We start from the raw sequence: 9,224 nt of genomic DNA on the forward strand, positions 1-9,224 counted from the left end.
AGCTCACTGCAACCTCCACCTCCCTCGTTCAAGCGATTCTCGTGCCTCAGCCTCTTGAGTAGCTGAGATTACAGGAGCCTGCCAACAGGCCTAGCTAATTTTTCTATTTTCAGTAGAGACAAGGTTTCACCATGTTGGCCAGGCTGGTCTCAAACTACTGACCTCAGGTGATCCACCTGCCTCGGCTGTGGAGGAAAAGTTAAATATTAGATTTGAACTCAATGGAACATGGACACAAACAATGGTCACCAAGTCCGAGAATAGGTTTTATGAGCCCCTTGGGGCTTTCATCCAGCACTGTTTCGGAGAAATCTCTATTTCAATCTATCCCTATATGTTAGTTATTGAAAAACAATAGACAATCACAAGAATAAGTTGACCTTTTTGTGTTCCTTGAGCACAGTCATGAAGAGCCCTCGCGACTGGACCTCATGCCAAACAACTCGCTACAAAAAGAGCTAGGGTCCCAGACTGCGCCGAAGCTTCATGAGACCTCTCCTCATCTGTGCACAGATGAGTGGCCGACTCTGGAGCCTAGGCTGTTGCTTCTCAGTCTGGTGCTGAATCCTCCATAGTCTGGTGAGTGCAAATATCTTTTCCCTTCTCCCCTTCCCATTGCAATTTGCTTATTATATCATTTGCTTATTATATCGTTTACTTATTATATCTGCATTGCCATTTACATGGATAAAGGTTGTTCACCCTTAAAGGTATTGTGTGTGTGTCTTTGCTTCTCCTCTCATGTGTTTCCCATATAGAACATCAGCCTCCCGAAGTGCTGGGATTACAGGCATAGCCACAGCTCCCGGCCTGTTTCATTCATTTTAGAAATGACCAAATTGTGAGCTGAGATGGAGGTTGGGGTCTGGTAGATTTGTAGAAAGGAGAAAGAGTGATAAGAGGTGTGGGTAAAAATAAGTGTCCGTGTGAGAAGTGAGAAATTTGAGGGAAGCAGAGAGAAACCAGGGAGAGAAACCAGGAGAGACCTCAGAGGTTGCTTGCAGGATCAGCAGCATCAACATCGCCTGGGAACTGGATGGAGACACAGATTCTGGGGCCCGTCCCAAAGGGTTAATATGGCAGCACTCAGCTGCTATCCAGGACTTTTTCCTGTTCGTGGAGTCTTGGAAGAACACTCCTCTAGCGCTGCGGTTTCCAAGGTGTAGATCTCTCAAAGCTTTTCTTGAGAAATCCTGAAGCCAGTTATCATCCTCACCTCTACATCAACGTCCCACCTCCATAGGTCACCTGGAATTATTAGATTGGTGCAAACGTAATTGCGGTTTTTGCATCGTTGGAATTTGCCATTTGATATTGGATACATTCTTAAATAAATGTGGTTATCTTATACATCATTTTAATGGGCATTTCTTGCTTTATGTTTTTTTGGCTAATGACATTACTTGCTCTTTATTTTATGTTTATTTTAGACTATGGAAATGATGTTAGACAAAAAGCAAATTCAAGCGCTTTTCTTATCTGAGTTCAAAATGGGTCCTAAAGCACCGGTGACAACTTGTGACATCAACAATGCATTTGGCCTACTCTACTAACAAACATACAGTGCAGTGGTGGTTCAAGAAGTTTTGCAAAGACGACGAAAGCCTTGAAGATGAGGAGCATCGTGGCCAGGCATCGGAAGTTGACAAAGACCAATTGAGAGCAATCACGGAAGCTGATCCTCTTACAACTACACGAGAAGTTGCTGATAACTCAACGACAACCATTCTACAGTCATTTGGCATTTGAAGCAAATTGGAAAGGTGAAAAAGCTCAGGAAGTGGGTGCCTCATGAGCTGAGCAAAAATCAAAAAAATTATTGTTTCGAAGTGTCATCTGTTCTTATTCTACACAACAACAAGGAGTCATTTCTTGATCAGATTGTGACAGGCAAGAAAAGTGGATCTTATATGACAACCAGTGACAACCAACTCAGTGGTTGGACCAAGAAGAAGCTGCAAAGCACTTCCCAAAGGCAATCTTGCACCAAAACAAGGTCGTGGTCACTGTTTGGTGGTCTACTGCTGGCTTGATCCACTACAGCTCTCTGAATCCCAGTGAAACCATTATATCTGAGAAGGACGCTCAGCAAATCAATGAGATGCGCTGAAAACCGCAATGCCTGCAGCCGGCATCGGTCAACAGAAACAGTCCAATTCTTCCCAGGACAAAGCCCAACCATAGGTCCCACAACCGATGCTTCAAAAGTTGAACAAATTGGACTACAAAGTTTTACCTCATCTGCCATATTCACGTGACCTCTCACCTACCAACTACCACTTCTTCAGACACCTTGACAACTTTTTGCAGGGAAAACGCTTCCATAACCAGCAGGATGCAGAAAATGCTTTCCAAGGGTTCATCAAATCCCAAAGCATGGATTTTTACGGTACAGGAATAAACAAACTTATTTCTCGTTGGCAAAAATTTGTTGATTGTGATGATCCCTATTTTATTAATAAAGATGTTTGTGAACCTAGTTATAATGATTTAAAATTCATGGTTCAAAACCGCAATTATTTTTGCATCAACATGGAGGGAAGGTCCTCTATTTTGGCCTCAGGGCCTATTGTCAGCAGAGTCTTCCTCCCACCAACACTACCCATCCTACTCCCTTCCCAGCGACTTCACCACCTTTGTGGAAAAGGCTCATCTGTAGAACTATGAATCTGGTACTTTCCAAATGAACTACACAGACACTGAAAACAGGTTAGGAGATAACTCATCTCTAGAAGTTTTCTGGTTTCTTGGTTTCAATTATCAAACCACTGAAATGGAAAGGAATAGTCACACCCAGGCAAATTTGTTTTGAAAAGCCACAAGAGTTGTTGTTGCTGTCTTAATTCTCAATCATGCCCTTAATGAAAGTGGAATCTAAACATAAGAGAGGAATAATGCCTTTAGGCTGAAAGTTGCCTCCTCCAGGAAGCCCTCCATCTCAAGCAAGTTCTCCAGTTTTAATCTTTCATTACACTTTCCTTTATAACACTTACTGCAACTGGAAAATATGTGTGTACATATAGTTATTTGCTTAATTTCAGTTCTTTCATTCAACCGTATGGTCTGTGGAGGCAAAAACCTTTTCTATCTTTTTCACCTCTGTATCCTTGAGACCTGCCAGTGTGCGGTGCCTATTGGACACTCAGGAAATATTTGCTGGAGGGATAAGTCTCCAAGAAGTACTTTGTAATTATGAAATAACTCTGAGACTTTGTACTTCCATTTCTTTCTGAAAAGAAAACTGGGTCTGTAGAAGGGTTGTGGCCAAGAGCAGCAAACAGGCCAGTGAAGGGGTCAGGGCCCTGAGAGCTTTGGGCTCATTTTGTCCATGACAGCTCTCAACATGGCTCAAAAAGCCCGAGGGCCAACATTTGCCTGGCGTGAAAGGGAAGGAAAGTGATTCTGAGGGAAGAAACCGTCTAGGTGTGGCTGACCCACAACCAACAAGGACATGAGAAAAAACTATAGAAGTTGAATTTTTTTTTAAAGGCCAGTGTTTATAGTGAGATTTTCCAAAGATCAATTAAGGAACTGATGTGTTCCTGAACTAGGTCTAACCTGGGTCAATTCCCAGATGAGTCTCTTAAGTATTTATTTGATTTCATTTCCACAGTTGAGTGGACAACTCTTGCCCATCACTCTTCCTTCTACACAGTGTTGCTAATGATTCCTCCTACTCCACTTCTTCTAGAACCTTTTCAACAGAAGATGCCAGAGGAGGGGGCAAACCATTTATCTATTTTCTCCACAGATCTACAATCCCAAATTGTTCAGCTGGAAACACTAGTAGGCTACGTCGCTTGCCCTAAATAAGCTTTGAGAAATGAACAGATGGAGGAAAATTTCAAAGCAGCATGTGGGCGTTTCAGGCCCAAATCCCATTAACAGATAACAGGATTTATAACAGCAGTTCCCACGCAAAGCGTTGGAAATTCTGAATTTGTGTGTAATAGATTGGGCTCCCTCTCCCCTAAATTATCTGCATGTTGTTCCTGCATCTGGGCCAAGCCCCTTTCTCCAAGCTAAGAAGCCCACATTGCTAGCTAAGAAATGTGTGTGGTGGCTAGATGTGGTGGCTCACCCCTATACTCCCAGGACTTTGGGAGGTCAAGGCAGCCTGATCACTTGAGGTCAGGAGTTTGAGACCAGCCTGGCCAACATGGTGAAACCCCATCTCTACTAAAAATACAAAAATTAGCCAGGTGTGGTGGCACACACCTGTAATCCTAGCTACTCAGGAGGCTGAGGCAGGAGAATCGCTTGAACCTGGGAGGAGGCAGAGGTTGCAATGAGCTGAGATGGTGCCACTGTACTCCATCCTGGGCGACAGAGTGAGACTCTGCCTCCAAAAAAAAAAAAAAAAAAAAGAAGCAGGAATGGGGCACCGGCCCACAGGTGGCAGCACCAAGTAGTCTTGTTTATATTGCTTCTTTTTTTTTTTTTTTTTTGAGAAGGAGTCTTGCTCTGCAATGGCACAATCTCGGCTCACGGCAACCTCTGCCTCCCAAGTTCCAGCGATTCTCCTGCCTCAGCCTCCCGAGTTGCTGGGACTACAGGCACGTGCCACCACACCTGGCTAATTTTTAAATTTTTTTTGTATTTTTAGTAGAGACGGGGTTTCACCACGTTAGCCAGGATGGTCTCGATCTCCTGACCTCATGATCCGCCCATCTCAGCCTCCCAAATATATTGCTTCTTAATTCTCTCCTTCCGCAGCAGAGTTTCGACAAGTTCTGGAAGGGTGGTGGATGGGTTGAGGCAAACTGGAATTTTGATTCAAAGCAAAGACAACTAGATTCATTGCTGTCAGGAACCCAAAGCACATGGCTGCCTGTCTCAACAAAACAAGAGAACCTAGACCCCAAGTTAATGTCAGCAAATTGGGATGCACCTCCTCTCACTATCACAAAGGTATTGACACAGTGACTGAAACAGGGGGATCCCTCAGAAGCAGTCTGGAAAGAACTTCTCATAGCTACTCAGAAGTAGATGTAAGAAACCCCAAGCATTCCTCGATGAAATGGGGCAGATTTGTGGGCTGGACTCCCAGAGGGAGCTGTTGACTGGATGCCATTGTTAGTGAGATCCGTAGTTGCTTTATGTTCCCCTTCAGTCTGATAGGGGTGTGAAAATCCGAATTACCCTATTAGGACTAGAGTAGAAAGGAAGGTTCTTAATAAGGTCATTGACTACCCTAAAACTGTTTTAATACTTAATCCATAAACAGCTGTGGCTCAAGGTTGAAGAAAGTCTGTAAGGTTTCCCCCGCTCCAGCAACTGACCTGGGTGCAGGTCTCCTAGTTTCATGCATGTCCCATTGAATCACTGTCCTCCAGAAATGCAGAGACACATGAAACAGCTTTATGACCAATTCAAGTGGCCACAGAATACAGTATCAGTGAGTAGGGGTCCCAGGCACATCTTATAACCTAGTCAAAATAGCATCCACACTATCCACTGATATGCAAATACTTCCAACCTATTTCTGCTTTGACTTCCGCAAGGAAGCCTTCCTGACTTCCCTGGATCCCTCTTAAATGCACCCATGACATCCAGTTCTTCTTTACTGCATTTCCCCTGCCTGTCATTAGGCATTTAACGAGTTTCCATTATATGCTTAATGTCTGTCTTCTTTGCTAGACTGTGAGAGTGGAAAACATGTCTATTTGTCTCACCATTTTAACCCCAGAGCTTTGAAAGTATACGTTAACTAACTCCCGAATAATGGCCAAGAATAATTCAGGCATTATTTAATAAACAAAGAACTGAGTGAATAAATGACTGAATCGGTTAATCAATAACATTCAATAAGGTGGGGGGGATTTTATAACATTCCTTCAAATAGGGGAGCATACTGCATGAAGAGTTATAACACAAAGTGCTAGTCATATACCATAAGATCAAAATCACTATTAAGAGGACTTGGTTGGGCTGGATGGGAACGGTGACCTTCAAAAGATTCAATGAGAAACCTTGGTTGAAGGAGATAAGCTAAAACCTCAACTTCAATGGTTATCAGATGCATATTTCTCCAATTTGGTATATTTTCAGCCACCCAGGCAAGCAAGGAGTATCTTGATATACCTGCTTTGCTAAACCGGATCCCCTGAGAAAATTATGATATCATTTATAGTGATGATCACTTTTGGGTAACCAGATAGGCATTATTCAAGAACTCAGAATGTACACTGAAAATCACGTACATGACACTGGATCCTAGAGGATTCAGTACCACAGGAATCCTAGAGGAGTCTTTGCTCACTTTACCTGCTTGTCTTGAATATATACATATACACTATTTACTAGGCTATATTTATGCTGACAATCTAGAACATGGTGGCCCTGTGTCAGGTGATTATAGAGAACGCCCTATATTCATTATATAACTTTGGCTGCCTACTTTTATTTATGTGAAATGAATCAGACTCCTAGTTGAATACAGATGGACTAATGGCCCACCACATATATTAATCTTATTGAGTTCAATGAGGCTTTTGTGTCTGATTTAAGAGGCAGTATATGCATTTTCTCAGTCCCCCATGTCTGATCAATGGCAGTCATAAGACCAGGCATCAAAGTCTTGGGTATATCAAAGTATAGCATGCTCATGTAAGCTTAAGAACAAAGTTTGACAGACCTCATTTTAGACTATGTGAGCTTTCTGGTTGTGATGGTTAATTTTTTGTGTCAACTTGACTGGGCTAAGGGATGCCCAGATAGCTGGTAAAATTATTATTATTATTTCTGCATGTATGTTTTCAGAAGAGGTTAGCATTTGAACTGGCAGGCTGAGTAAAGATCACCTCACCAATGTGACAAGCATCATCCAATCTACTGAGGCCAGAAGAGAATTTTTAAAATGGAGGAAGGACAAATCTGCTTTTTTTTTTTTTTTTTTTTTTTTTTTTAAGAGATGAGGTCTTGCTTTGTTGCCCAGGCAGGCTGGTCTGGAACCACTGGCTTCAAGTGATCCTCCTGCCTCGGCTTCCCAAAGTGCTGGGATTACAAGTGTGAGCCACTGCGCCCAGCCATCTCTCGAGCTGAATGAGACATGCATCTTCTCCTGCCCGCAGACATTAGAGCTCCTGGTTCTTGGGCCTTTGGACTCTGAAATACAACATGAGTGGCCTCCCAGTTTCTTAGGTCTTTGGACTCAGACTGACAGTTGCACCATTGGCTGCCCTGGTTCTCAAGTCTTCAGACTCGGACTGAATCACCCCATCAGTTCCTCCGGGTCTTCATTTTGAAGACGGCATATCATGGGACTTTGTGGCCTCCATCATTATGTGAAGGAAATCCTATAATCAATCAATCTATCTATCTATCTATCTATCTATCAATCTCCTTCTCCCCTGCCCCTTTTCCCCACACCCAAAGGTGTCTTCTTTTGGCTGAAGGTTGTTGTACAATTGTATTCTATTGACCACCAAATATGAGCACTGCTTAATTTAACTTTTCTCAATTTTTTGAGATCAGGAAGTGCTTAGTCCTGCACTTTGAGTTTTTGTTTTTGTTTTTTCTGAGATGGAGTCTCACTCTGTTGTCCAGGCTGAAGTGTGGTGTTGAGATCTCAGCTCATTGCAACCTCTGCCTCCCAGGTTCAAGCCATTCTCATGCCTCAGCCTCCTGAGTAGCTGGGATTACAGGCATGTGCCACCACTCCCAGATAAGTTTTGTATTTTTAGTAGAAATGAAGTTTCACCATGTTGGCCAGGCTGGCCTCAAACTCCTGACCTCAAGTGATCCACCCACCTTTGCCTCCCTAAGTGTTAGGATTAGAGTATGAGCTACTGCACCCAACCATTTTGAGTTCTTGAACTCGTTTTACAAACAAAGTTTATTTTATTTCAAGATTTGACCCTATCAAAGCCATTATAACCTTTTTTTTTCTAGTTTTTACTAAGACTACTATAATAAGATTCTAAGTTTATCATTTTTTATTTTCACAGGAGTCAACCAATCTTAATTTGGGAAAATAAAGGAAACACAGTAATATTTATACTCCAAGGGCTACAGGACTAGTTATGGCTCTTATTTTTAATATAGATACAATATTGTCTTTTTAATGACTTAACCCTCTTGGCATGACTTTGTGGAAAGCTCTTGTATTTTCATATGGTGTCATGAGAGCTGAGACAAGGGAGCGTGGACTGTGAAATGCTTTGTTGGAGTGGGAGGAGTAGGGAGAGGGAGAATGTATTAGGCTATGCGTTTAACATGCAGGAAAAGTGATATAAGACACGCTCCTGGACCTTATTCAATGCACTGCTATGCTATAAGGTACAGGCTGGGTTGTTCCCTGTCTCTCTCTATGACAGCAGAATTCTAAACATGCCTTTGTTCCTATCACTATTAGGTTGGTGCCATTACTTCTAGTGGCAAAAACTGCAATTACTTTTGCACCAACCTAATATCATCTATGACGTCTTGATTTTCCATCATTCTGTTCCTTAACAGTGCCAGGCCTAGGAAAATGGGAACAGTGAGCCCCCCTTTCTTTACTCTCCCCCTGACAGCCCCCCTCTCCTGATTCGTCCCACCACTCAATTGTTCAGTACCTTATTCTTTCACTGTTTTTTTTTTTTTTTGAGACTGAGTCTCGCTCTGTCACCCAGGCTGGAGTACAATGGCATGATCTCAGCTCACTGCAACCTCTGCCTCCTGGGTTCAAGCAGTTCTCCCTGTCTCAGCCTCCTGAGTAGCTGCATTTACAGGTGCCTGCCGTCACGCCTGGCTAATTTTTGTATTTTTAGTAGTGTTGGAGTTTCACTATGTTGGCCAGGCTGGTCTCGAACTCCTGACCTCAGGTGATCCGCCCGCCTCGGCCTCCCAAAGTGCTGGAATGACAGGCATGTACCCAGCCCTTTCTTTCACTTTTTGAGCTCTCCAACAAAATCTAACCTCAGGAAGTGATCTGATAAACTCACGCACATTTAGGCATTCATGTCTGAAAAGAGACCAATTGGCGACCCCTTCCAGGAACACCTGCTTGCCAATAAAATAACACGCTTAAGTCAGAAGAATTATTTTCTGTTGGCAGAATTTCAGGACTCATTGACCTGGTGGCCATGAGTGGAATCACACCTTAGGAGGCCCCATATCCTACCACCTTTCTGTTGAATGCCTGGTATCCACTTCCCCCACCCCTCCAGCTCACAGTTTTATTAGTTGTTGCTGCTTTGAAATTCCCTCTCTCATCCAGAGCACACCAACTTCTGGTATCA

The sequence above is a fragment of the Pongo abelii genome, chromosome 8 (assembly GCF_028885655.2).
Source record: "Pongo abelii isolate AG06213 chromosome 8, NHGRI_mPonAbe1-v2.0_pri, whole genome shotgun sequence".
Taxonomy (NCBI): domain Eukaryota; kingdom Metazoa; phylum Chordata; class Mammalia; order Primates; family Hominidae; genus Pongo; species Pongo abelii.